A 26,620-nucleotide genomic window follows, 5' to 3' on the forward strand; every position below is an offset into this window, starting at 1 on the left:
CCTTGTCTAACAACCGTACTCTAACTACCATAGACATCATAACGTGATTACAATGTTGATCACAAGGATGCGCACAGAATAACAACACTGCCATTTGTCATTGTTCACTAATCAGTATTGCACAGAAATACTAGATGATAGCTGGTGCAAGCCTAGGTAGGCTATGGAACATGTACATGGAACGTACGTGGTTTTTGTCGCAAACACCTGAACAATGCGTTTATATATTTCGGGTATTAGTTATTTAATGTTAATGACTCTGGTACCTGATCGAGTCTCAAAGCCAAGATAACCAACCAACCAACCAAACCTCAGAAGACGGGATGAAGTTACCAGTTACTGCATTATTGATATCATACTTCTTCATTAATATAGTCACAAGAATGACGCTTTTGACCAGAGTATTTCAAGTTCGGTCAGTAGGGTGAAATATGTACTTTAAACGCTTGATTTGACTGTGTTTGTTGCATTTTTGTTCTAAAGAACTAAACAAGGAATTTCTGGCACGCTCTCCTCGTCATCAGGGAGCCTCCATAGCTCAGTGGCTAGAGCACTGGTCTTGTAAACCAGGGGTCGGGAGTTCGATCCTCCCTGGGGGCTTTGCTTCTTATCGGCCCGAGACTGGCGCGAAATAGCAGTTATATTTCTTCCCTTCCGATCCGACAGACGTAAACTTCACCTACATAATCCATTAATTGATTCGGTGAGTGTGCGTTGACTGGTGTTAAATGTCAATATACCATCCCAGCACGAGCGGCCCGCTTCCCTAGTTAAAATATATGGTTGAGAGGCTTCGATACCATATGCAGTAGGATTAGTAACAGATACAGAAAATAATCCGAGAGTGATTCCAATGTAACAACAAAATGGTAATCTACGGCTGAAGAAAAATCAATTATCTATACCTAGTAGAGAAATACAATCAAACATGGACCAAATTACGTCTGTAATTTTGCACGGCGGCGTAACAATGTATATGCAACGTAACTTGTCACGTGAGAGATTTAAAGGTGTTCGAAAGTATAAAACTACCCGACGACGACCCTCTCATGGCGGGCGACTGTGCATAATCCCCCCTCCCCCCCTTCACCTTACGCAAGACGCTAATGTTCCTACTGCAGGCGGGCTTGGCCTTTTGAACCATATTGTCATAGGTACATGATACCTATAGGAACTTATTCTGTTTATTAACTAAAGCTCGAACTACTCGTCCGCTTGTTATCCCTGATATCACATGATTGGTGTGCGCTGGTAATCCCGGCAGATTTATCGTGTACCCCATGTTTACTTATCCTGTGAGCGGTAGTGCATGAGGATTACAGAGGTCACAAATGGTCACTAGATACACGTAACACGTCGAGGTAGAAGAGGGCACGCAATCGTACAAAAATTTTAACTTTACTGCCTTTTTCATATATTCCATGATTTATAACCTAAAATCGCTGACATGTAGTTACCACATGTCCTTAAAGTTTAATATCATATCTGACCAGATGAATGTCTTAGCTAATTCGGCATTCTATTGCCTAATTGTCAACTCTCTAAGAAGAAATTTGGCAACTTGGCCTGTGGTCGGCCTATGCGGACAATGTTACAATAGTGGGGGTCTCATTTTGGTTCTATCCTTCTGTGGCTGTGGTCGCTTGCGGGGTTGGTTTATTCTACCAGCGAGGTTAGTGTTTCGTTGCCCTAGAGCTGTTAGGAGGCTGTATCTTGTGTCTGGGTGATACTCTCCACTATGGAGAAATATGACTGTAAATTACGTAGATATTTGATATGTTCCATTGCACCTGTTGTACACAATCCTTTCAATTCCAAATAATTCAAAATTTCAACACCCGTTACGCACGGACAAGTTGACCTTATTACCGCCATGTCTAAACAGAGACGGTCTGTAGAGACGATTTGCTCATACATGACGGTAAGAGGGTCTGTCTGCTGGTCTGTGTTTTTGCGTTGAGTATTGAGAGACAGCGAATTGCTCACACCTGATGAATTGAGTTTCTTTAATGAATCGTGTAGCGTAGTGAAAGTTTCAATAAACCAACAGAAATCCTGCCGAGGTGCAATCATCTTCATATACAAGGTGTCCCAAAAAAAAATTTACTCTGACACTCCATAACCCATACTTTTTTTTTAGGGTCACTTGGATCTAAAAAAAAAAAAAATAAATTCGGTGTTATAGGGTATCAAAACACTAGTACATTTTTTTTGGACACCCTGTCCGTGTGTGTGTGTGTGTGTGTGTGTGTGTGTGTGTGTGTGTGTGTGTGCGTATTGAAATACATCGATTGCTAGTGACACTTCATAATTCGATGAAATAATTAAAGTAGGTCTGCCATAATAATCGGGAATTATCTCATCCACGCTTGCCAAAACTACCGAGACTTCGCTAGTCGTATCGATCCTTTCGAAATCCATCGGAAAACATGACTTGTCATGGTAATGTTGACGTTGTGCACCTAAGGACGACCCGAGTAACGAAGGCTTTGCTCATTAAGGGCCAATTATGTCGTTAGAAAACATATCGTACTGGATGGGTCTCTGCTCTTGATAGGAGTCGTTTCAGGGACTATGGGTGATTCGGAGAATTAATTGCTAGACTACGTTGCTAAAAAAAAAAGAAAAAAAATTCACCTCAACCGATGCCCAGTGCATAATGGCCACACGGGTGGACTAACTGGCCACGTCCTGTGGTTTCAGGTTTCCCCAGGAAGTGCCTTCACATGGCAGCGTCATCCTGTATAACATACATATGGATAATAGATGACTGTTTATCTCGTGCATTAGAATGGCGTCACAATACCTTCCCACATAGCCCTGTGCACTTAGGTAAAACAGTCTCTTGTTACTTCTTTTACGATGTTAGTGTTTGTGTGTGCGATTGGCGCCCATTGTTAAATGATTTAGCATTTCTGTTCAAATAACGAAAACGATCAAGGTGTTGTACAACTAGTACCCAGGTATCATCAGTTAAGCAAAAGGATCTAGGTGTTGTTCACCTTGTACCCTAGTGGTATGCTCAGCAAGTGGGTCTAGTTTTTGCACTCCTAGTACTTTGGTAATATCAGTTAAACAATGGATCTAGTTTTCACATACTTAATGACCAGTTACGCAATTAGAATTAACCCGTATATGAGAATGGTATTTCTTTCCAAACTGATTAATCTATAAATATACTCTTTTAGAATCAATTGTACGTTAGAGACAAGATCAACTCTGTACGTCATTTGTTGACACTGATGGGAACGTTCAACGCTCAAGGAACGTGTTACAAATGAGTAATTGAAGACGTTTCCAGTCACCTCGCGGCTGTTTTTCTAATGTTACGCTCATCCCTAAATTACGCATGACTGATACAATGGTCCACTGCACTAAAAAGTGAACACCATCTTTCACTCACAAAATGTGGCACCTCTCCACGTGCCTCCAGGGAGGATCGAACTCCCGGCCTCTGGTTTACTAGACCAGCGCTCTAGCCACTGAGCTATGGAGGCTGGGACGCCTGCCTCTCAAATATAATTTGAAATAACTAAAATATGGTGCGTTTCCATACAACCCTAGTATCTTTTCTTTTAGGAACAATACCAAAATCTTGCTTTAAAATGACGGAATAGCGTCCTAGTTCATGTTCCCCTTGCCTTCATGACCGACGAACTGGCCAGTTTAAAACATCTGGGCATTTTAGAGACTTGTTACAATTGAACAGTTCCGGAAATTTCGACCGTTCGCAGACTTACAGCGAGTCCTAGGATGCAGCAGCAATTCATGTGTAACTATATATCGCTAGGTTGGCCTAGTAGTCTCGACGGTTCTTGCGCAAACAGCAGCATCACAAAATCAATCGGCAATTCCACATCGTAAAGTTTAATTAGGATCTTTATCGACAACCTACCTAACTGTATCCTTCAGGTGACTAAGTATCACGCATGAAGTCAAAGTAATGATTATCAAAGGCACTTAAGGTACATACTTCCACGCTTTACAGATATAATTCAGCCAGTATGACATTATATGGGATTCACACTTAACATTTCCAAGGTATCTTTCGTGCACGAAGGGGTCCAAACATTTCGCCTAAACCTTTCATCATCTTTACATGAGGATGTTTTCTTGCAACTTCACGGAACGTTTCACTCCTTACTTTTCCGAAGACAAACTCCCACTGAGAATCTAGTGGAACGAAAGAGAGAAAAAAAAATCCTGTCAGGAGTGGGATTCGAACCCACGCCCTCAGAGAGGACCAGAATGCCCACAGCCCTTCTACCTGAAGGGAAGTTACCTTGAGTCTGGCGCCTTAGACCACTCGGCCATCCTGACGATAGAGAAAGCGTGACAAGCAAGCAAAAAATCTTTCAGTTATAACTCATCACTGAAACCAAAAGCATTACATTAAGCATGGACCAATGACGACAGATGTAATTTGGCCGGACTCCTATAACCTATCGTCAGTGTAGATCAACAAACTAATGTGCAGTACCATTTTGTGTCGATACAGTTTCACGATTCATTGTACAAGAAGTCTAAAAGCACAGTGTTGGACTAACTGACGCTCTGCTGCCAAATATCAGAATGGCATTCAGGTGTATGGATAAAGAAAGAGTCAGCAAGCTGGAAGCATCTTAATAAAGCCGAAAAAAGAGTACGCCCCTCAAAATTTGCCGATTGCAGTATAAGGAAAAAGAAACTACAAGGGGAAGACAACACAGATGATACCAGAATTAGAGCAGAGTTACAGGGAAGGGCTATAGGCGTTGAAGTTGCCTAACTTGGAGGAGAGAGGAGTAAGGGGTGACCTGACCTCAATCTTTAAGCCATACGACTAGTAGCTCGATGATGTAAACAGTTAAGTTCTTCCGAAGATTTTGGGATACAAAAACCATAAGACATAACATGAAATTAATGAACATGATAAAAAAAAAAAATGCAATGAAGTACTTTTACAGTAGAAAAGTAGTGGTTGAATGGAACAGACCAAATGGGGTGAGAGTACATGCAAGCTACATAAAGATTCCTAAACATGAATTTGACAGTAGAGAAGGTTCACGAAATGGGGTAGCCACACGAGTGTTGCGTTACTCCCCGTACGGTACATAAAAGTAATTACATGTTAAGCAAGAAACTGGCGTGAAAAAATGTATGAGGTATTGTTAAATGCAATAAACTGGGGCTATGACACTGAATGTGAACAACACACACAGCAGAGAAACTCCTCGAGAAGTAAGGTGTCTCACGAGTATAAATTATATCCTTCCCTTACAATACAAATCAGTTATTACAATCCAGATTACGAAGATTTCAATGTCTGTCGGATGGCAGAGTTTTAGATGGGGCCCCCTTGGGGTGTTGAACTCTTCCCCTATGGTAAACCTAGATGGGCAGTTGTGCTATATGGCCTGTTAGCTCAGTTGGTTAGAGCGCCGTGCTAATAACGCGGATGTCGAGGGTTCGATCCCCTTACGGGCCAAGGTTGTACTTTTATTGAACCTTCTTTGTGCTGCGAGTAGTGTTGCAGCCCACCAAAAATCAGCGAGTGTGCTGAAACACATTCAAAAGGTTGGCTGTATACCTGCTACTATATTAAGGACTCCGCTACATTCTTTGATTTTGGTGGACTACAACACTAAACGCAGCGCAAAGGAGATTCGATAAAAGTGCAACCTTGGCCCGTAAGGGGATCGAACCCTCGACATCCGCGTTATTAGCACGGCGCTCTAACCAACTGAGCTAACAGGCCATGTGAGAACGTGTATAAACCTATTCTTACAGTACGATAAGTTCAACATTAGTAGATATTGTTTACCACATGCCGGGTTGCAACATTAAACGCAGCGCGGACGAGATTCGGTAAAAGTACAACCTTGGCCCGTAAGGGGATCGAACCCTCGACATCCGCGTTATTAGCACGGCGCTCTAACCAACTGAGCTAACAGGCCATGTGAGAACGTGAGTAAACCTATTCCTACAGTACGATAAGAGTTTAACAATCGTAGATAATGTTTACCAAATGCCGGGTAGCAACGTTAAAAGCAGCGCAAAGGAAATTCGGTAAAAGTACAACCTTGGCCCGTAAGGGGATCGAACCCTCGACATCCGCGTTATTAGCACGGCGCTCTAACCAACTGAGCTAACAGGCCATGTAAGAATGTGAGTAAACCTACTCCTATACTACGATAAGAGTTTAACAAACGTAGGTAATGTTTACCAAATGCCGGGTAGCAACGTTAAACGCAGCGCAAAGGAGATTCGGTAAAAGTACAACCTTGGCCCGTAAGGGGATCGAACCCTCGACATCCGCGTTATTAGCACGGCGCTCTAACCAACTGAGCTAACAGGCCATGGAAGATATAGTAAACTTTTTCTTAAACTGCGATAAGAGTTCAACAATCGTAGGTACTGTTTACCAATTGCCGTCCTAGCAATGTCTCTCCGTTGTATATCAAGACTGTTATATTTCTTTCTTGTATTTCCCCTAATGATGCCATTATTACACGAAAGTGCACTTGGGAACTTAACGACTTTCATTTCCCCGTGGACTTGCAGGAATAATATATATATATATATATATATATATATATATATATATATATATATATATATATATATATATATATATATATATATTGTATCCCTGGGGATAGGGGAGAAAGAATACTTCCCACGTATTCCTTGCATGTCGTAGAAGGCGACTAAAAGGGGAGGGAGCGGGTGGCTGGAAATCCTCCCCTCTCGCTTTTTTTTTAATTTTCCAAAAGAGGGAACAGAGAAGGGGACCAGGTGAGGATATTCCCTCAAAGGCCCAGTCCTCTGTTCTCAACGCTACCTCGCTAATGCGGGAAATGGCGAATAGTATATATATATATATATATATATATATATATATATATATATATATATATATATATATATATATATATATATGACACATTCACATAAATGTACTATGAACTGCTTAGATTTCACAAACGTATTACGTGACAATGTCGATCATTTGCTAACAGCAGTGCAACACGGTAACCACTCCTTGCCGCTCGAGGTATAACATTATCAATGCCGCGATCTCTTAAGTAACCTCGATCACAACCCCCGGGTTGTTACTTTTACTGCGTGTTACCCCCATTTTCATAATAACTCAGCATGAAACTATTAATCGCGAAGAAAATATGGTCTATTAGCTAGCAAGAGATTGAATGTCACCTCTTCTAACAACCCTACTACAATTCCCATTCTTCTGACTACAGACTTTATTCCTTATTCTTTCGTGGATTTTTTTCTTTCTACTCGAGAGCGGAGAGTAAATTCATTACATGGCAAGTCCATAAATGAATTGCTCGGCGACGACTGTCACACTGACAGGTTAATGGAATTATCAAAGCAATCTTTGTTGTAAATCTTAACGATTTCTATAAATTCATCTATCATGCATATATATTGGAAAAGATCACAATTTAGCGAGTGATCAAGTAAATTCCTTCTAATTCACGGGGAAATGGAAATGAAACACGATAAGTTCCGAAGTGCACTTTCGTGTAATGTTCGCATCATCAGGGGAGATACAAGAAATAGATATAAGTCAAGGAAGAGACGTAACAAGATGCCATTTGGTAAACAAGTGAATGAATTGTTTACCAAATGCCTTCCTAGCTACGTCACTTCCTTGTATATCAACTGATATATCTTTCTTGTACCTACCCTAATGATGTGTTCATTACGCGAAACTGCACTCGGGAACTTATCGTGTTTCATTTCCCCGTGGATTATAAGAAATATGCATATATATTTAATCAAAATGAATTTCAATGAATATTCTAATCTGTAGTGAGAGCGCTGAATAGCCTTAGATGCTCCAGAGCTTGGCTTATAAGCCTAAATTCAATAATCCAATCCAATCCTTAGTCTTTCAGTAACCTCGTAAGATTAAACACTAGCAGTTTACATATTGGCAAGGATCTCTTAACAAATATCCATACTTTGTGGTAGAAGATATAGAGAAAATGCTGATATGGTAGACTTAAGCATCATGCCAAAAAAAAAGTCTTAAATGTTTTCCGAGGAATGTCTACGAAAAACATCCTAAAAAAAAGTAAACATCGCAATCGACAACGGTCATATGGCGTGTGCATCACATTTACAATTTTTTGCACATAAAAATTTGATAAAACGGTAATAAACACTTGAGATGAAAGTTTGACAAGTATGAACTCTGAGCACCGTCTTCCCCTCTCACATCACTGAATTTGCGTCGAGGTGTAATCACAGAGGATATAAGTTTCTGAACAGTCTGAAATGCTGGTAATACTTTGGCATATAATAAAAAAAGCAGCTCTGCTACGCAAAATTACGAAGCGTCTCAAACATTTTAAAAGGTAATGGTGACCGTGGTTAACAGCTGAAAATTCTTCTCACACCAACGCACGATATTGCCATGTAAGTAATTAGATTTTTGTATTACTGATGCAAAAATGATGGCGTCTACACCGTGCCTCCAGGGAGGATCGAACTCCCGGCCTCTGGTTTACTAGACCAGCGCTCTAGCCACTGAGCTATGGAGGCAGGTTTCCATTCAAGAAGGTCGTAAGAAATTTTTAATTTTTGTTACATGAATGTTTCAAAAATAAATTTTAGAGGAGCAATTTCTAGGGCAGTGAGAAACTGCAAGACACCTGTTAAGAAAAGTATAAGAAAAAATGTTGCAAAAACCGTTGCAATCTTGCAAAGTTTGCGTGTGGACACGATGCCATCTGTCACAATACTTTTCTGAGCAATCCTCTCGTCAATTTTCAAAGGTTTGTTCTCTGCTGTTATTTAGAATCTACAAGAACGCGTTATTCACATTAAAAATTCGACCTTCATCTGGATGTCATCTAATGTATCTTATCAGCATTAACAGTTGCCACGACCGCCAAGCCGAGATTTGATGGCATCTGTTATGCCAATCCTTCCGTAAAGGCGAACGAGCGGGAAAGATAACCATTTGGGTTTCTACTTCCATCCAAGTGCAAAGTCGCAATCATTCGTCTTCTGTGTTGCGTTCTTTCAGTCTGCTACCCTGGTGTTTGCCTGCATGTCGCCACCAGCTATCCACCTTACGACTAGAAGTCTCAAACACAGCGCATGTAATGATCACCTCTCAATACTTTCTCCGCTTCGTCGACCAGAATTACCAGGCTACTAGCTTTAATGTAATTTTCAAAAGAATCAAAGAAAAGTGAGAAATTTTCTGCCTCGTCTGCTAAGTTACTAATGGCATTGTTACTTTTTTATGTATTCTGTCAACCATCCAAACAGTCCTATGGAATTACCTTTATAAGCGCTCGCAGTGCTTAGCATCTCCACTTAAAACTCATGCAATATTACACACTAGTATCGTAAAGTACCACCTAACGTTCTCTTCTAAACCACTGTCATAGTTTCAAGAGCAAACTAGGGATGCTGATTACGTGGGTACTGGCACACTAAATATTTTCTCCGTGTTATACCAATCATTTGTACATTAGCTGTACCTTATTATTCCAGACCAGGTGGGGTATGATTAATTACAATCCATTTCTTTTTCTCCCAAGATGTTAAAGGCGTCTGACTGACCATGGAGAGCCAAGATGAGAAGATAAGACGTTAAGATAAGACGTAGACGGTCGCATTGAGTTTCTTCGAGTCTCTGGACCTCGATGATTAATCTACTGACATCCATAATGCTTGTGCAACTTGCATTATGTGCTGCTGTACCGGTAGGTCTATAAACCTCTGTGTTGACTCAGACCTTATGGTCTGCTTATTTTATTGCTATTCTCTCTATATAAATGTGTGTGTGTGTGTGTGTGTGTGTGTGTGTGTGTGTGATTCTCCCTGTAATGTGAGCCTATGTACTGAATACAAGAAGCCTTCAATCCACCTCTGTAACTTGCCTATATGCAGCTCAATTCTCTTTTTATCATAAGTGTAACCTCAGGAGCCCTTCTCTAGATTTAAGGCTGCGCTGCACTCAGTAGCAGGGAAAGGATGGTCTCCTTTGGAGTGAAAAGTTCTTCGACGAGATTTTCCTCCGATGACAAAACCTAGCCATAAGTGATTTCACTACGGGCTGGACTAGAGGTCAAGAAGTGTGGTAATACTTCATCGCGTGAGGTTAGCCTTGATTTTCGGGTAATTCTACCAATTTTGTGGCCTTCGTACGGCGCTAGAACCTAATTGGTTATTCAGCGCTTTTTAGCAAGAAACATATCTTAAAAGTTAAAACTACGTATACAAAATTGAATATCTACTTTCATTCAAAATACCCAATACTATATTTGCATTGATACCAAATAATTTCTCCAGTACTTTTATTTCCATTATCATCACATACCGTAATTCATATTAGACGCTGAGACTCCTATATATTTGGCATTCAGTTAGTATATGTTCTAGGGAATTTTTGCAGCTCGGGAGCACCAGCTCATAGTAGGGTTAGATGGTTTACGTTAAAGCCAAAAGTGATACTTTATGCATAGTTCCTTGCGACTTTCATTTATTAAAGAAGTCTCCAGAATCTACACACAGACTTTCAACTCGAGAGGATCTCAATGTCCCTGTGCATAATCTAACACCATCATTATGGACGTTAACCATCTTCAAGATATCACCAGTGGGCGGAAAGGTCTTTCATCTGACAACCACAGCCAAGCTTCGGCAGGCCGAACAACCTTGCTCGTAAGTCGCCGGACGTTAAACCCAACAAACCGACCGACCAACCAGTTCAAATCAACATAATGATTCATAAAACTTCATCATGGGATTCCCCCATAATCTCTCCGGGAGTAGTGAAACACTACTACCTTCAAAATACTTAGCGACTTGTAAGGAGTTTCCATATATGGGGGGAACCCCCTTGTCAATTTACTATCAAACGTCAAGCCCTCAAAGTTAACCTTCATTATGGAACGAGAGCGACGTTCATCAATACATGTAGAACTCGTGAGCGTCATCATCCGGGACAAGAACACACACACACAGACGTCTGTTGGTCACCAGTCTGTGCGCACACGGGCGGCGGCGCCGCTCTAAGTGCGTGCATACAGTTATATATATATATATATATATATATATATATATATATATATATATATATATATATATGAATAAAAATATTATAGCCCCGGCTGGATTCGAACCAGCGACTTCCAGTAAGTAACCAATCCAACTGGCGCTCTACCAGCTGAGCTACGAGGCACAATAGTGATTGCATGTAGGGAACATTGACTATCATCGGTCGTAAGACTTCAGCCTACTGTAGTGTGTTTATCCTGATGAAATACACCGACAGCGAACATATACACATTTTACCAAAGACTGTGATTCGAATAACGAAGTTTCGTTCCCCCACTCATGGAATCCTGTACTCTGCGTTCATCGCAAAGGCACAGGTCATAACAAACTGATAATCTCTCTCTCTCTCTCTCTCTCTCTCTCTCTCTCTCTCTCTCTCTCTCTCTCTCTCTCTCTCTCTCTCTCTCTCTCTAAGAACATGGGGCCGTTTTCTCTTGCAGCCATCACGACCCCATTTTCCACTCCTCGATAATCAATACCTCTACCATACTTTTCCGAGGCAAATTTAGCTCCTCATATTTCCGACCTCCCCCCCCCCCCCCCACACACACACACACACACACACACACACACACACCCATCGACATGCGCTTATACACTGTTAAAGAACACACACACGACCTGTGCCAGTATTAGCACAGAATGGGCTCCCACTGAAACAGATGCCTATGTCAGGTTTGGATCTCAGCGTTTAATCTTCCTACATAGGAAGACTTTCACCCTGCCTCACACGACGAGGGCCTGTCGTATCTCCCACGCTAACCCCCTCCCTCCTCGTAACTGAACACAATAGTCGCCTAGGAGAGCCAGGATCTCCGACGATTTTTCAGTGAAACTGATTTGAACTACTTTACTTTTCCCGCCTGGGATGGCGGGACAGAAAGACCACCCTCGCAACACAAGTGATGTTAAAAAAAAAAAGTCATTTATAATATGCCATTAGCATAAAGGAGGAGAAAAAACACAAAACAAGAAGTTAAGAATCCTCCATCTTTTACCTTTTAGTGTTACGAACAAGACCTTATAACAACCCATTACCAGCATTCGGTTCGATAACAGCGATACATCCGTTGTTCTGTCTTTGGTTCGCTATTGATGACACTACGTCCGGATCAACATTACGAATGTCAACATTCATTGGGAAAACAGAATCCCATTAAAATACGACCTGACTGTACACGAAAATAAGGGCATTTACTCTCACTGTTCGCACCTTATCACCAACACGTCAGGATGGCCGAGTGGTCTATTGTTGACACTACGTCCGGATCATCATTACGAATGTCAACATTCATTGGGAAAACAGAATCCCATTAAAATACGACCTGACTGTACACGAAAATAAGGGCATTTACTCTCACTGTTCGCACATTATCACCAACACGTCAGGATGGCCGAGTGGTCTAAGGCGCCAGACTCAAGGGAACTTCCCTTCCAATAGAAGGGCCATGGGCATTCTGGTCCTCTCTGAGGGCGTGGGTTCGAATCCCACTCCTGACAGAAACTTTTACGAAAACTTGGTATCGAAGACTCCCTTGCTAATCATGTGGTCAACATTTTGACCATTAGTATGAAGTGCGTGTTGAATTATATAGCGGAAACATATATCTAATGACTCGAAGGAAACCATCTGTATGATGATTTATACGAAGCAAACACGGAGCACCGTAAGTGCAGTCCAGTCTGTACCTCCCGAAACATAACTATTCGAATCCCTGCTGCACACATACTGCATATGGCAAGTCCAAAAAAAAGAAATAAATCACTTGTACATAGGCACACATACACTGATACATCCCTCAGAGGCCCAGTCCTCTGTTCTTAACGCTACCTCGCTAACGCGGGAAATGGCGAATAGTATGAAAAAAAAAATATAATATATATATATATATATATATATATATATATATATATATATATATATATATATATATATATATATATATATATTCTGAACACTAGAGGCTAAGGAAATACTGGACGCAGTTTCTGCGATAAAGGTGAATAATTGTTTGAATTCACGGGACGACCAGTTATGGTTACGTTCGATACAGAGTCGTCTAACCTGGAGGGTACTATCGTTGGCTGAGAAACTTAACAGAACTCGATAGGGTCACTGATCAGAAGCCACAGACCTTGACATGAGAGGGAGGAGGGAACAGCTTCAGCATTGCCGGGGAGGTTGAGAAATGCTGAGTGGTGGCAGAGTGAAAGTAACGAACTCAAACGCACATGGACTCCTTAGTGAAGCGATGAAATTCGGAGATCGAGTTACGATAAACATGCCTGATACTGCTGGAGTTGTGGAGACGAAACTTACTCCAGATAAGACGTCACCTGGTCTCTCCAGAGGGATACACCACAGCAAAAGAGGAAACCGTAAGACAGAGGAAGAGGACCAATGGGCCTCCTAAATGAAAGACTAACTTTAAATTCCAGGAGGTACTGGTGGATGGCCTGTTCAAACAATACATTATGGGAAGAGTAACCTAAAGAGGACAGTGCATACTTTTGTTAACCCTCCGAAGAAAAACGGTCCAGTAAATTAGACAACACAGGTAGACAGACATGACTGGCTCAATCTACCACTACGTTCTATTCTGTCTCCAGCTCATGTCGCCATATAAAAAGAAATAATAAAAGATATTTGGGAAATTTCCCTCAGATCAATAAGGAGTGATAACACTACCATCACCATGAGCATGACGGTTCACAAGCCTCAGGCATGCAAGCACGCATGATGGTACGACCTCGTGGATGTGTCGGAGTGATCATGACGAGCCACGTCAAAAGCCTTGGCCACCAATAACTAAGGCTGGTCCCGCCCTGCTAAACGCTTTCAACGTCCTTCTCTTTACGGCGTGTTGAAGACGGCGTCCGTAGCAGTGAGGATAACGAGGGCGTATTTCTCTCGGGAGACGTGGGCCGTGAACTCACTAGTGAACGGTCGAGTGCACCAGCCACGTAATTTCAAGCCTGAGTGGACTGGCTTACTGGAAACTGGGCTCCGCTCTCTCTCTCTCTCTCTCTCTCTCTCTCTCTCTCTCTCTCTCTCTCTCTCTCTCTCTCTCTCTCTCTCTCTCTCTGGGCTAGAATCGTGTTAAAATTTTGGTGATTCCATGACAGTACGAGCCGCTAGAAATTTATATACATGTAGGACATCCGGACACCACACAAGTCACTGGTGTGCGAGTTTATGATGTAAACCCCCACACAAACACCTGTTATGGTCAGCACCACTATAAACAAGGCGAGCAAGGCAAAACAAACGACACTCAGGTTCCAGACAACTGTGTGTGTGTGTGTGTGCGCGCGCGGCCCCTCATCAACCAGTGGCATTCACGTGGCCTGTGAAGGCACCAGCTGGGTAGATGCCAGCTGGCTGCACTTCGACACATTCATTGCCAGGTTTCTTCTCCCTCATGACCTCCTCCTGCCCAAAATAGAAGCCAGCAAGTGCAGCTTAGGCCTCCCCCTCTCCACCACACGCTCCTCCTTTGTCCATCATACATTCATATTTCCTACACCAAATGCACTCATCCTCTAAACCACACTCATCATCCCTCCACCACACTATCATCGGACAGCATCTGTTAACAACGCCAGTGTTAAAGTGTTCTTCAAAATATGAAGCAAAACGTGTTCCAAATACCAATAAAGTATATACAGTGCGTTAACCCACCTCGAACCATTCCAACACATCCTCCTGTCGGGGTCCGACGGCACCCAGAAACCTGAAATCAACAAGAGGCGGGAATGTAGATCAAAAAGTGTGGAGACGTGCGCTTCTTGAGGGGTATATAGCGTTAAGTGCCTTGGGGTGTGGAAGCTCCATCCGGGAATGTTGGGTCTTATGGTATGATGAATAGATATTTCCAAGATGAATTAACAAATGGGAGTCCGGGTTTTCGATGTTATACTAAAGTAAAGGATACCTTAATATATCAATAACACACAGGTAATCAGGGTTAGGATCTAGTACATGGCTGACCCTGCTAACCTAGTATATGGATGACCTTGCGTTATAACTTGGTACATGGTTGACCCAGCTTAGTACAAAGGCTGTTCCTGCCATCAACCTAGTCCATGTCTGTCCCTGCTAACTTAGTGCATGGCTTAACCTGTCAACTTGGGGCATGCCTCACCCTCCTAACTTAGTACTATATAGCTGATCCCGCAAACACAGTTCATTGCTGACCTTGCCATGGGTGCTTCTGCCAACTTAGCGCATGGTTGTTCTAGCCAACTTAGTACACAGTCCCTCATAACTTTGTACACGGAAGTTACTGCCAACTTACAAACTTCCCTGATCAGTTACACTGGTATACATTTGCAATTATAACATTGTAAGATCTTTCACACACACTAGATGAAAAGGGAGAAAATGGTTGACTTCAATGCACATTTTACCGGTTAGTTGGTTACATGTGTTACATGTGCTATGTGCTTATCTGTTGCCAAGATCAACAGAGCCGTCAACGTCATTTTAAGAAACCGAAAAAATCTATAACTTCTTCAGGTGTTACAGGTAATTCTCATTTCATAAAGTCAACCTTACTTTCCATGAAATTTTCCGAATTTTAGGTGGTGTCTCAGAAGTGTCATGATTAATGCCTGAATGCACGCGCGCTACGCTACACTCGGAGATCAGAGTTGCTAAAAGTCAATCCCGCTACACCTTTCGTGATCAGTATTGCCAACAGTTGTCATTTTTCAACAACGCTACACTAATTAGTATTTCGTAGTAGCCATGGGTCACTACAGGGACATGGGTGGGGGGGGGGGGTGTCAATTCGACATGAAAAGAACCGACCGTGCCTTCAGGGAGGATCGAACTCCCGGCCTCTGGTTTACTAGACCAGCGCTCTAGCCACTGAGCTATGAAGGCTCATGAAAGCACAACTTCGACAATTTGGAAAAACTGCATTACTTTAAAAGGCAAGAAAGGCGAAATTTTCAATCATAAATGACAATGGTAACGTCCTGACAAACGTGACGGTACAGTAACGTGAGGTGGACGCCTAGCCACATCTCACGCTTGCCTGCTGGCAACAGTGCTGCTTGACCACGCCCCACAACACTCGCTAACCAATACTTCTGCTTCGGCTAAATAACAAATTTCATCAATACCTACGCAGGGTAACATTCCTCTTTATAATTAATTCGACAGTTTACCATCGCCTCGTTCATATAATTTCAAACCTTGCTACCATTCATATGCAATGGCTTCTTTAGCCGCCAACCTTGACACCTATCTGCCAAGCTTCGATCAATCTGGGCTTCGGAGCTTCGATCACTTTGGGTGCTTTAGTGGCCGGATATCACATGGACCCCCCACCCTTTACACGGTCCTTCCCGACACCCCTACCGCCTACACTTTCCTCCATCGAGCACATACCCCATCATACAAAGCCCACCCCAGACATAATGCCGCAGCACGGCACAGTCTTCCCACGATCCCTACCCATGGACCCCAACCCCATTCCACAACACCCACCCCGAACCTCTGTGAGAAGAGGTAAATGAAGCACGGAAGAAGGGTAAGCTTTTTATTTCTACCTCCGAGTTGGTCGTTAGTCGTGGAGTGGTATGAGATGAAAAGCTATGGTGCGGCTGCACAGATCTGAGTGCCGAGTACGTTAAGAGCGGACCATTGTTTCAACGTGAGGGAATTGTTTGCAACTGATAGGCAGCCAGTGATTGTGTTCTGAGTGGACTATTGTGTGATTCCCAGTTCTGTTATATATGCAGAAACATCATGCCAAAGGGTAACATGAGATTCCTAAGCGCTTTTGTGTATTACACCTTCAAAGGACGAGTTACAGACTGAAGATGTGGTAATACATGAAAGTGCTCAAGTTCTCGTGTTTCCTTCTCCTAGTGGTGTTCCTGCATATATATACAGTCACATGTGTGTTGATATTCTGCGGGTATACACACACACACACACACACACACACACACACATATATATATACACATAACACGGGTCGAGATGATGCAAATCCGGAAACTCCCTACGATACACACACATCATAGCTAAAGATGGAGTCAAGAGGAATCAACGTAAACATATTAGATCTTAAAGCACATAGTCAAAAGTAACTTCCGAGTGAAGTTCAGATGCCATGAAATGCTACTCAAACACCAATCGCACATTACTGGAAGTTCTCGTTTGTGCAACTGAGAACACTCCTTACTCTCTAACTATAATGAAAGACGTTGAGATTTTTGGCATATAATAACATCTTCGAGAATTACGAGCATAACTGGTTATTCTTTTAAAAATTCTGATTTTTTTTTTTTTTTCTCCAGCGTTTAGGAGAGAATGTGTTCAAGACGCCATATTGGAGACGTCCCTCCCTAATGAGACCCCTCGAGCACTTTGTTCTTCTTTTGAGGGCGGCGGTTCGAGCCCCGCATATGCTATACCGTGTATTGATAAACATAGGCAGATTTTCATGATTTTGGGCGACTGATAACACGTGTCTTCACATTATTCGCTTTTCTGAGAAGAAGCCTCCATAGCTCAGTGGCTAGAGCACTGGTCTTGTAAACCAGGGGTCGGGAGTTCAATCCTCCCTGGGGGCTACTCTGGTTATTATACTCCCCCTAACCTCCATCCCGAACAACACACACCTGCACATAGACTCGACAGGTTAATTCTTGCCTCCTTCACTCTATTACCTTATTAGCTCGGCTATTCCCTGATAATGAGACATGACCTAAAAGTGACCTTATTTTTCCACCTCCCATCATTTTATTTTCCCCCCCTGCAGGGCTCTACGGTAGCGCTACAACCAGGAGCAGGGAAATGATGTTTTAAGTTCGGTTGCGGGCTGGGGACCCTAGGTTTGGGAATATTCCTGACAAAAGGTGTATGTACCTTATCCCCCCCCCCTCTCTCTCTCTCTCTCTCTCTCTCTCTCTCTCTCTCTCTCTCTCTCATACCCATGCAATCGGGAATGAGGTGATGACAGATCCAACAGAATGTTTAATCTACTGTATCTTGCCTGTGAACAAAGTACCACATCACATCTGCATAACATTCCAATTAATCATCACAAGTGGTTACTAAAATACCCTTTACTCAATTTACGACCATATATGATTATCAAATATTTTAATAAATACGTCCAAATACACACACACACACATATATATATATATATATATATATATATATATATATATATATATATATATATATATATATATATTCATACAAACGCAGAACCTAATCTTTATGGAGCTCCTGTAGTTTCAACGCTGGACTTCTTTCCGTTCAATGACGATGATACACCTTCATCAAAGAATACCTCTTGCTCTTTGTTTAGCCTCAAGTAGGCAGTGCTACACACACACACAAATATCTTTAATTCATTTTATTCATAATTTGGGTCAAAGATTGTCCTGGTGTTACCCAAGACCTATTTCCAAAGGCTCTTGACGCCTAACTAAGGCTACGCTAATTCCAGTTTCTGGCAAGTTCATATTCCTTTGGAATGAAAAGTTCTGTAACGAGGCTACTCCCAGTGATAATATACAGCCCCGATAAAGGTCACTTTTCACACGCGGTGTAACCTCTTGCATGAGGACGCTAACATAAAAATAAATATATATATATAAATATAAATATAAATTCTTAAGACAAACTGAAGCTATGGTCAGGATGCCTCCCTAACTGACAGCAACCCCTGCAACACCTTAACAACAAGAAGCACGTCTACTAATAAACACAAACATAAGTATGTATGTTGGCGACAGTTTGGCCAACCCACTTGAGACAGCATACATCCCAGCTGGAGAGAATCCAACGTAGGCCAATAAAAATCATACCCAAAATAAAGGAGCTAAGCAGTAACTGGGGTGGTGCACAATCCGAGGACGTAAGACTTGACTCACGGTGGATGAAACGGGGGCATTAGGAGACATGACCGGACCGCAAATTCGAATTTCCTTCATGCAGGTGACGTCCAGAAAATGATCAACTTCAAAATATCGACGTGAAAAGAAGCAGAGGAGAAATTGGAAAAAATATACGAGGCTCTACTGTATACTGACTGCACTTCCATCATAACAGATGTATATTACGGAAACGAGTTAAGTGAAGTAGTAACAACAGGGAAGAGATATTATGACTCTAAACCAGGAAGGAGAAATCTGGACACTCAACAGCAGGAAGAGGTACTGAGAGACAACAACAGAACAAAGAAAATGGTGCTCCAATGGGGAAGAGGGATTCAGAGACTCTACAACGGGAAAGACAGACTGAGAGACTATAACTAGGGAGAGAGATTGAGAGACTATAACAAAGAAGAGGGATCAAGATTCAACAACAGGGAAGGTGCGAGTGAGACATTACAACGGGGAAGAGAGATTGAGACTACAGAAGAGAGAGAGGCTCTCATCCCGAGTGATCAATTCCCAGTCTTTAAATACACGTATAAAATCATATTATAGACATCCAACCCGCGATGGGGTAGGACGTGTGTCGGTAGCGCTCTCGGGCCACCAACAGGTCAACAAGTCGATCAGACACGTTCTTTCCCGCCCAACTTGATAGTTGGATTACGCCTCACTGGACCTACCATCTTCACACAAGAGTGTCTAACTCCAATGAATTTGCTTGTGAGAGAGAGAGATACATATTAGATACTTCTTACCAGTGAACCAGTAACTCTGTGTGAATCTTACGTGAGAGAGGAATATGTCTGAGCTGGGTTCGCCTTAGTGTTACACCGCCAAAAAGAAAAGTCACTTTTGGCGAGGCTGGATCATCGAGAGCAGTTGTGTCAAAGAACTTCTCACTCCAAAGGAGTCCATCATTTCCTAGCCACTAGTAGCAGTGCAGCTTTGAAGCTGCAGGTCAAAGCTGAAGGAGATATTGGAAATGGGGTCCTGAAATTTCAAGAACGGGGTCCTAGGATATATATCTTGAACAGGAAAGCATTTAGGGAAGCTTTGACTTTATATAGTGTGGATGAATGGCTATCCAATTGTTATGAGTTTCTTATTATGGAAGTGATGCAGATGTTGGAGCAGGTGGAGGTATGAGTGAGCAGTCTGAAATAACTGCAGGGCAGCGTCAAGGTTGTGAAATGTCAAGCGGTTGTCTTTTGTCTTTGGCGGCCATTCTTGTAAGGCTTTGTCTCGTTGTCACCTTATACTGATAATGAACACCTGGCGATATCCTCCCAACCCACGAATTTCATAAGGATATGAGGGAGCTCAGGGTCTCTCTTCATTTCGCCACCCAGGCATAATCAATGTCGAAAATTTTATGTTTTGGTTCAGTTCTAATATCCTACTGAGCTTTAAGCAATCGCAAACATTCTACGTGCAAAAATTAAGCCAAACGAAGTCACATTCCACTCGCAAGATGACAAATGCATAGATGCAGCTTTATGTCAGTCAAGCTGCTAATAAACAAGCACTAATATCTAGGCCCTTGGAATATGGACTTTCTATCTGATCATGACTTCGTAGAGGCCACAGACCAGCCAGCGTCATCAGAGATTGCTCCTGTGGAACTGAACGGAAACTTGTTTTATTGCCAATGCTGTCGCGTATTTAGGAGCAACCTGCGTTGGTATCTGCAGGTAGGACACGCACACCTTCGACTTTTGCCAGCCGTTTTAGGGACATGTGAGGTGTGCGTGAGGTACCCGAGTTCATGGAAAGCATACCAACACGGCCAGTGAGATAGGGGTGTAGAAGGTAGGATGACTATTGGAGAAAGAATGGGGACCCGAAAGAAATTTTGTACCCCCTGATAAAATTCCTCTCGGAGGCCCTGCATACCAACGTCAGATAAACCTGCGATGACTATCACGAATGACTTTGGCCATCAAGAAAATCCACGCTCCCATAAAACCATCACATGGACAGCTGACCAGTTCCTCTTATATGACATGGATGCACCCTTCGTTGCAAGTAAAGCAGCTGGGACTCTGCGTTCACAGTCGGGTGGGGAAACAGAACGGCACCAATAAAACACAGCGTGGCTGGCATAATTCTACCTCAATGACCAGTATGGAACACACACTGGATAATCTGGGTCAGACAGTGGACAATGAAAAGGAATTGAAGAATTTTATCCACGCAGGCAAGCAATAATTGACTGATAGATGGTCAGTGTGACCGATAATAACCCTGAACAGGGCCAGCCATCAATACCAATACAGCTCCTCTAGTCACAGCAGTTAGTATATATGGTTCTCAATATTCAGAGCTTAGACTTGTATGACTTCAGTAATAGCAACTATTAGATACAGCGTCAGGATGGCCGAGTGGTCTAAGGCGCCAGACTCAAGGTAACTTCCCTTCTGATAGAAGGGCCATGGGCATTCTGGTCCTCTCTGAGGGCGTGGGTTCGAATCCCACTCCTGACAAACCCTTTTTCTTTATCATTCCTCTCTCTCTCTCTCTCTCCTCTCCCCTCTAGCTCTCTCTCTCTCTCTCTAAGAATACGCAAACAAATAAAAGTAAAAAAAACAAGAGCACAAGTTCATAAACACAGACCATGGACGGGTTTCTTAAAAAGCATGTGGACTCCAGTGTCAGCAACCGTGACAGGTAACTAAACGAGGGAAATATTCTTAATGTGGTCGTGGTGAAATATCACCAGAGCAGGAGAGTCGTGGGGTCAGGTAGAACAACCTTTACACAATGAAATGACAAGGAATACCAACAGGAAATTAAAGAGTACCTATGAATGAGAAGAGCGACTGATGTGGGGTTTCAGAATTCAATAAACATCCCTTCCTATACACACATGTATAAAACACACGCATATGCACAATCTAAGAGAGAGAGAATTTGTGTAAAAACACCTAGCAATATTTCAGGTCTTCATGTACAATTCAATGGACAATATATCTTCGAAATTTGTCTTCATTACAGCTATCAATTGTGAGTAGGATATTGATCATCCGTTGAATATGCAGTCTATTTTCTAATATAAAGGTCAGACAAATGACCCACTATATAAAGTCTGGAAAAGGATTCAACGGCTCCGTGCCTTCAGGGAGGATCGAACTCCCGGCCTCTGGTTTACTAGACCAGCGCTCTAGCCACTGAGCTATGAAGGCGTAAAGATTCTCAGCACATTAATACTTTGTGAAAATTATATGTATCAGTCCACAGCGACTATCTTTATAGTGGTTACAGGGATGAAAAGCTCCCTGATACGGCAGAACATATGAGAAAGTGCAAGAGTCAATACAGGCCGTATGGTGAAAACTGTGGCAAGCACCTGTGGCTACAGCACCTCCCTTGCAAACCGAACTGGTATTATCACACAAAAGGGGCTGATTGAGTGCTTTCCCTTCTTGCAATCATGCAGGCAGCACATGGCTTCAGCTAGTAGAGGGACCTGCGTTGTAACTCGTCGCTGATACATATCTGCCAGCCCTAAGCCTGACATGAGGCCGTTGTCTAACGAGTCTAAAATCTCTCGGTGTGCGAGTCTTATTTTAAGCCTTCCATATTTTGTCACCATATTCACGTGACACCATATTGTTAGCACACCTATTTATATATATATATATATATATATATATATATATATATATATATATATATATATATATATATACTTGGCTTGGACAATTTTGGTAGCCGAAACTTGTACTTTTTTCGATGAATGTAATCCAGACTTCACTCACCCTTGGATCAAGAATGGTATTGGTGTGTGTATATATATAGCCACGTTACCGGCCCTTCCGTTCTACGGGAGTTTGTTACGACACCAGCAATTGATAAAACTGAATTTGCACCGAAAATGTTCATTCGAAGAAACATACATTCTTCTACCGTAAGCATTAGTTACCGTGCTTAAGGAGAGTTGGATCAACTCTAGCCAATGTTTCAACCACCCAGCGTCAGAATCCTGTTCACTTCTCCAACGCTTGTGAGTTTATCTAAATCAGAGACATGGGAAGCAAATTTCAAGCATATTAAACACACAAAAACAGTAACGCTGAAGGAGAGTACATCAAATGAATAATAAAATACCAGAAAAGGCTATGTTGCCATCCTGACATCAAAAAATGTCATACAATCACTTTCAAAACTTCCTTGGAGAGGAGCACTTTCGCGTGGATCAGATTGTATTACACCATGATATATCTTCATCGTATGCCAAAATCATCTTAATGACACATTCACTGTCAACATGATTTCCAACATTATCTCAATTTAAGGGCTAAGCACTAATAGTATACAAAGTTGGCAAAGCCAAATGCCGAACAAGTTTTCTTACAATCATCATACACTGCAATTATATACAAAATGCAGGACATGTCCTCTTAGAATTATCATACACTGCTAGCATACAAATAAAGCGTACGTATCTTTAATGCGAAATCTAAAGCGCCAGTCCACAGGCCCCAACTTTCAGAGTATATATATATCATATCCTTTAACTTAGTGATACGATAGTACATTTACAGACATGCTCTCCCCTTGCCCTAGTGACATCCAAAAGCAGTACGATTATCCGCGAATCATCCGCAAGCCAGCTCGCCTAGGTTAGCAAGACGACCATGTATTCCTCTAAGCTAGCAAAGTTACCATGAGCTCCCGTAACCCCGCTCAAGCTACTTGAGCATACTGACCACGGTGCTAGGAGAGGTAGAAATTTTGAAAAAAAAAAAAATCCAAGTTGCCAACGGCCAACCAATATGTTATCCAGCTAATTCTGGGTCGTACAAACAGCAAATTCTCCAGAGAGGAACTATCACAGTAACTTTCGGCTTCACATGTCCTCTATTTATAATGCTGCACCTTGTCAAGTGCTTCTCGCCACACCCTCTCAAACCGCATCAACAGCCTTCAAACACACACATAATGGACATGAAATCCCAATTACTATTTGTGGTGCAAAATTCGTAGTCATGTTCCAGGGATTAACTAAGGAATATTTTCAAAAGATATCAACTCCAGGTAACGGAAATTAACAAAATTTTAAACAAACCTGTAAGACAAATCTGATAACCAGATAGATCGTAAAGGAACCAGCGTCCTCCCATCCAGTATAACCCCCAATGAAATACAGACTGCCTTGGATATACGATGCCCATATTAAATTAATTAGGTTCATATTAGATGTGCGCTTAATGATAATCTATACGAGTGTGAACCCATATATTACTTTATGTAGATAGAGTAAGTCCATGGCAACGCCCTAGTGATAGATTTCCTGCCTACCCACTAGAGGGCAGGGCAGTCCAGTCGTAGGAATTTTCCATTAATATTACGCTAAGTAATGATTTTAACATGCATTCCATGATTTATTCTATACGCTAAAACCGTTGTCAAGTAGTCAAATCATGTCTGTATATCATAAATGAGCAAATGAATTAGTTTTAGATCGTTTAGCATTTATCGCCTAATTGTCAACCTATATGGACCAATTGGTGACTCCGATTGACCCAGGGTCGTCCTGTGAGGACAATGATCTGTATCAATTAGACTTGGTTCCAGCAGACTATCGCCTTGGTCACTTACTAGGTGGTTTGTTCAGTCAGTCTCATGAGGGAGCTAGCGAGGTTAGTACTGTGTTGTCCTTGTGTTGATAGGAGGAAGTATCTAAAGCGGTAGTGATATTCTCCTCTAGGTAGGAGTGATCTTTGTGTATTACGTATATATTCAATACACACTTTCAATGTGCGTATTATACACCAGAAGGGGAATAGCTCAGAAGCAGTCTGCGACTCTTTTGCACATAACTGAAAAGTATAAATCTATATAGAAAAATAGTCTTCCAGTTTAAGGGCACCACAAAAATAACATGGATTTGGATGAAGCTATGAATAAAATACTTATATTTGGTAGTTTATTAATATCTGAAGAGAATTATAGGAAAAAAATACGAAGAATAAATGAAGGTATGATAATTGGAAGTGGATAAAAAAAAACGTGGAAAAATATATACGTTAACCGAATCTTGCACAATTTGAACGAGCGACCGAAATTTCCTTAATTCTCAGTATTATGGTTCGAACTATACGAGATCGGGGTAGTTATTTGGGGGAAAAAATTACGAAGAATAAATGTGAGGGCTTTTATGATCTGGGAGAATGTGGGTTTAAAATGAAGTGAACCATTAGTACCATCCTAACCACTGAATGCAAACACCAAACCCTTCATATCTTTTTATATGAAAACTTATTTCAAGCTGCTAGAGGAAGTTTGGTCAAGATTTCTGTAGTAGTTCTGTTAATTTCTAAAAATGTTTCGTCTGTTGTTACCTACACCTACTTCTCGACAATTATTTACATGCGAAAAAAAAAGGTGACATTACCCCGGTGAACATCCCTTCAAAGTAGTTCAATTAAGTGTTAAAATAAATATCCGTAAGCTACTTCTGATACCGCTAACCATGAACTTTTATCAAGTTAACTAATGAGAAATTTGTCGGCAAAATAATGTTTAATCAAACGGTGCTGACCAGTCTGCAAAATGTCAACTTTTCATTCTAAGAACAAAATATATAGCCAAGTGGTGTCCTGCGTTAGATTCTAAGTGGCCAAGACACCGCTGTCGGCCATGCGACAGGCTAGAATAGAAGCAGGATACGTGACCAGTACACTAAACGAAGAAATGACTGGGCATCCCAGCCATGGTAGGGAAAGTAGCTTAGACCATATTCAAATTCTATTTCCATCCCATCTTTAATGCAAATATAGTCAGGTTTTCGAAAGATGTGCTAACAACCATTTTCTAATATTTTCATGTGAAACTTACTTAAGCACATCATGATGTATACATTGAAGATTTCTATTTTTCTCGTAAACCAAATACTTGACACTTACCTACAGTATTCTTTTTCTTCTACCTTCTCCTTTTGCTGTCTTGCAATTGTCCGTAATTGACTTGTACCCATTTGGTGGTTCCCAAGAATGTGGTCCTCGCAGACAATAGGCATTACAGATGTATGTGGATTCTTGTGCATCTTATTCTCTATTGTCTTGTGCTTTCATAGGCAGAAGAAACACTCATGACAAATGATCACGAAAATACATGTTTCACCTTTAACCAGCGGACTGTTGTTACACTAACTACCATGACGCCATTGTTGTTTACAAGCGACGCGAACTGATGGAACTGAAGCCGTGGGGTATACATTGGAAATCATGACCGGTCATATTGTTGTCTCCGTTTCATAATCTTCATTACCATTTGTGACTTTTTCAGTATTGGAGGTTTCAGTCGCAAAGGCTACTCCTAAGTTTAGCTGTAAGTGATATATAGATGAAAAAATATATGGAGAAATGAGAAAAGATGTTACTTTTGGAGGATATGGAAAATCTTCCTTTTAAAAAGAATCCGTTCGTGGTTGTTAGAATAGACGTGAGGGGTAAAGATTTCCAAATATATGTGGTTTAAGGAGAGAAAGATAACGCCCTTGAATTTCCAGACGCCACAGCTTACAAAATGACGCCGTAGCTTCCCGAGTATTGCGTAGTTAGGCAAATGTCGGGACACACAAGTAACCAACTCTCTGAAACAAGCCAAAGTTTATTGCTTC

At 41.7% G+C, this 26,620-nt stretch overlaps 14 non-coding genes across 14 annotated transcripts; 5 read left to right on the plus strand and 9 right to left on the minus strand.

The window, feature by feature from the left end:
- Positions 1-527: 527 nt before the first annotated feature.
- On the plus strand, positions 528-600 carry TRNAT-UGU (transfer RNA threonine (anticodon UGU)). The gene has a single exon. It is a non-coding gene; the product is annotated as a tRNA-Thr (tRNA).
- Positions 601-3,424: 2,824 nt separating this feature from the next.
- On the minus strand, positions 3,425-3,497 carry TRNAT-AGU (transfer RNA threonine (anticodon AGU)). Its single transcript has one exon. It is a non-coding gene; the product is annotated as a tRNA-Thr (tRNA).
- Positions 3,498-4,204: 707 nt separating this feature from the next.
- TRNAL-CAA (transfer RNA leucine (anticodon CAA)) lies at positions 4,205-4,320 on the minus strand. The gene is made up of 2 exons: positions 4,283-4,320; positions 4,205-4,249 (listed from the first exon to the last, which is right to left on the minus strand). It is a non-coding gene; the product is annotated as a tRNA-Leu (tRNA).
- A 1,073-nt stretch (positions 4,321-5,393) lies between these two features.
- TRNAI-AAU (transfer RNA isoleucine (anticodon AAU)) lies at positions 5,394-5,467 on the plus strand. The gene has a single exon. It is a non-coding gene; the product is annotated as a tRNA-Ile (tRNA).
- A 196-nt stretch (positions 5,468-5,663) lies between these two features.
- TRNAI-AAU (transfer RNA isoleucine (anticodon AAU)) lies at positions 5,664-5,737 on the minus strand. The gene has a single exon. It is a non-coding gene; the product is annotated as a tRNA-Ile (tRNA).
- A 125-nt stretch (positions 5,738-5,862) lies between these two features.
- Positions 5,863-5,936, minus strand: TRNAI-AAU (transfer RNA isoleucine (anticodon AAU)). The gene has a single exon. It is a non-coding gene; the product is annotated as a tRNA-Ile (tRNA).
- Positions 5,937-6,063: 127 nt separating this feature from the next.
- TRNAI-AAU (transfer RNA isoleucine (anticodon AAU)) lies at positions 6,064-6,137 on the minus strand. Its single transcript has one exon. It is a non-coding gene; the product is annotated as a tRNA-Ile (tRNA).
- A 127-nt stretch (positions 6,138-6,264) lies between these two features.
- Positions 6,265-6,338, minus strand: TRNAI-AAU (transfer RNA isoleucine (anticodon AAU)). Its single transcript has one exon. It is a non-coding gene; the product is annotated as a tRNA-Ile (tRNA).
- Positions 6,339-8,480: 2,142 nt separating this feature from the next.
- Positions 8,481-8,553, minus strand: TRNAT-AGU (transfer RNA threonine (anticodon AGU)). Its single transcript has one exon. It is a non-coding gene; the product is annotated as a tRNA-Thr (tRNA).
- Positions 8,554-12,469: 3,916 nt separating this feature from the next.
- Positions 12,470-12,585, plus strand: TRNAL-CAA (transfer RNA leucine (anticodon CAA)). Its single transcript has 2 exons — positions 12,470-12,507; positions 12,541-12,585. It is a non-coding gene; the product is annotated as a tRNA-Leu (tRNA).
- Positions 12,586-15,900: 3,315 nt separating this feature from the next.
- TRNAT-AGU (transfer RNA threonine (anticodon AGU)) lies at positions 15,901-15,973 on the minus strand. Its single transcript has one exon. It is a non-coding gene; the product is annotated as a tRNA-Thr (tRNA).
- Positions 15,974-17,603: 1,630 nt separating this feature from the next.
- TRNAT-UGU (transfer RNA threonine (anticodon UGU)) lies at positions 17,604-17,676 on the plus strand. Its single transcript has one exon. It is a non-coding gene; the product is annotated as a tRNA-Thr (tRNA).
- Positions 17,677-21,363: 3,687 nt separating this feature from the next.
- Positions 21,364-21,479, plus strand: TRNAL-CAA (transfer RNA leucine (anticodon CAA)). Its single transcript has 2 exons — positions 21,364-21,401; positions 21,435-21,479. It is a non-coding gene; the product is annotated as a tRNA-Leu (tRNA).
- A 626-nt stretch (positions 21,480-22,105) lies between these two features.
- TRNAT-AGU (transfer RNA threonine (anticodon AGU)) lies at positions 22,106-22,178 on the minus strand. The gene has a single exon. It is a non-coding gene; the product is annotated as a tRNA-Thr (tRNA).
- Positions 22,179-26,620: the final 4,442 nt, after the last annotated feature.

The sequence above is a fragment of the Panulirus ornatus genome, chromosome 48, assembly GCF_036320965.1.
Source record: "Panulirus ornatus isolate Po-2019 chromosome 48, ASM3632096v1, whole genome shotgun sequence".
Taxonomy (NCBI): Eukaryota; Metazoa; Arthropoda; class Malacostraca; order Decapoda; family Palinuridae; genus Panulirus; species Panulirus ornatus.